Below are 2,533 nucleotides of genomic sequence, written 5' to 3' on the forward strand. Positions count from 1 at the left end.
TGAACTGAGATGATTTGAAGCGAATGAATCAATGAAAAAAAACAAAAAAACATTTATCAACAGAAGGCTACTTATTGCCTTTTTAAACAGTAGCCACATCGACACCTTGTTCCGCGATTTCGGTTACGATTATCATCATTTCTTCGTAGTGCCGACTCAAGAGCTGTCGGCAAACTTTGTCCAGTATTTCTTTCGTTTGTGCCTTCCGTATAGAATCTATCACTTGCATTTTAGCGAACATTGAGAAATGGGAAGAAGGGCGGCAAAAACCAGAGACCACAATTGTGAAGGCAATTACAAGTGGGCTGCTTCCCATTGAGCAGGTGTAAAGTGTAATTATCCATGACGAAAAATGCATCCACCTTAGGTCACCTGTCATTTCAGAGTTTAAGGTATTTGAAGCCACCAAAGGGGGCTCTCATGGCAAAGAGGTAAAAGTGTTCGCCTCTCATTCAAAGGTAACAGGTTCGAATACGGGTAGCGAAGGAAAAATTTTCTTCTCAAAATTGTCTCCTTTCACCTCCTTTCCTGCTCTCTAACAATGTTCTGTCGTCTGCTTTCGTCTCCACTTTCTGCCCCCACCCCCACACCTCCTTTGCCCCCTCCTGTGGGCTCCTGACTCTTTCTGCAGTCTTTCTACTCCTACTCCTTGACTCCTTCTCACTGCTCTCTTTCAGCCACACCCCTGATTTTCTGGTAGGAAAGAGCTACACCTAGCCTTCTCGGACAAGGGCGAAAAATCTCGGAGTTTCTGTGTTCAAGTTGTGCACGTTAATTAAAGATCCCTTGGTGGTCCAAAATCGATAAGAGTTGGCTTCGGCCACCACCCGGGAAAAAATTTAAAATTTCCTACCAACTGAAACGGAAAGTGTTTGGTGTGTCCCGCGCGCTCAGATGACTTTATGCAGTTGCAAGCGCCGTAAAGCACTTACAAAAAACAAAACAAAAAAGCCACCAACATTATCCGCAGCGAATGTCATTTAAAAATGTGTTCCACGTTGGCCTTGGGCGACACTCACTGCTCTAGTCCCTTGGCGAGATCGTCCACACGGGTTTATTTCCTCCGCAGTTTTATGCCTCGCTCATCATTGTTATGTAGGTGCATTCGCAGGCTTGTACATGATGCATGAGCCATGTTGATGTATTTTGCAGATCGTTGGTGCTTTCTTTTTAGCAAGTGTGCCTTCTAACCTTTTCCTTGTGAACATGAGCCGGTCAAGAAACGTGCTCATGGTTGTCCGGCTTACATCATAGTAGACTTGTGAAAGCCGGAATCTGAATGCAGGTGTTTTACTTCCCCCCAATCGACACACTTTAGACCATTTAAAGTAAATTAAAGGCTTGCATCTGACCCTGCCTGTCAGGGGCGATCAGGACTGGGAGAGAGGGATACATCCTCCCAGCAGAAAAACCCAAGATACTCGATAAAAATTTCTCCAAACTCGAGAATCGATCTAGGGCAACATATGACGTTATGCAGATGCGAGCGCCCTAAAACTACAACAAATGATCTCTGGTCTCTGCGTGCGACAAGGAAGGGCCTAACCGCTACACCACAGACCCCGGTGCAGATTCTGATTTCCCCGTTGGCCATGCCAATAATAATAAAGACAAGTGCCCGTCAACTATATTTTAGACAAAGGTTCTCATGTCTAGAGACACCTAACCGTGTCTCTCATCACCACGAGGCAGTGTTATTTAGCCATTTCTCTCCTTTGCTCTTTTATCAATATTGTAAGCAGTTCTACGATTTATTCATTAGCAATAAATATACGTGGTTTTCTTTCATCACAGCCGGCTGGCCAGGCAAGGTAACTCGGAGAAGGAGGCCGCGAATAGAACACTAAACACAACCATGGGGGGCTTAGAATTCAATAGGCAATAAAGATTAGAACTATGCTGACTATAGATGTGCTGACAGTAATAAGTGACTAGTTGAATGATAAACGTTACAAATTAAATAATTCAAAATGATCTGTATTTGTACTGAAGACCTGTCCTTCCTTTGTAAGAAACAGAAAGGCCAATTGGCATTTAGAAGCCGTATTTGCGCTCTGTGGGCAAAAGTCGAATTGGCCGTGGAGGCTGATGTCAACACTGACTGAGCGGACGGTGTCTGGTTTGGTCTCGCGTGAAGAAGTTTCACACCGTGACCGGGGGGGGGGGGGGGGGGGTTCATAAAAGTGTTAAAACCGGTGTGGTAAACAACGGTGAAGTAACGAGTCTATGTAGTTCAACAACACCACGATGAACCCCTGTTGTCTCTTTGAGGGCCTTCAAATCGGCAAAGTGCGTTTTGAAGGTTGGTAAAAAAAAAAAGTATACAGGTATTAGCTTGGATTTACTTGAAACTGAACAGAGAGTGTAATCAGCAATCAATCTCATGCACACTATCGAGTCGACAAAAGGTTTTTGTTTTAGTAAGTGTTATACGGCACTTGCAGTGACTTGCAACACAATACGAGAAAATAAGTGCCGAAGATTAGAGGTGTTACAAGAGAGTAACAAACACAAAAAAGAAAGAGGGGAGATG

Source organism: Aplysia californica, unplaced genomic scaffold (assembly GCF_000002075.1).
Source record: "Aplysia californica isolate F4 #8 unplaced genomic scaffold, AplCal3.0 scaffold00204, whole genome shotgun sequence".
NCBI lineage: Eukaryota > Metazoa > Mollusca > Gastropoda > Aplysiida > Aplysiidae > Aplysia > Aplysia californica.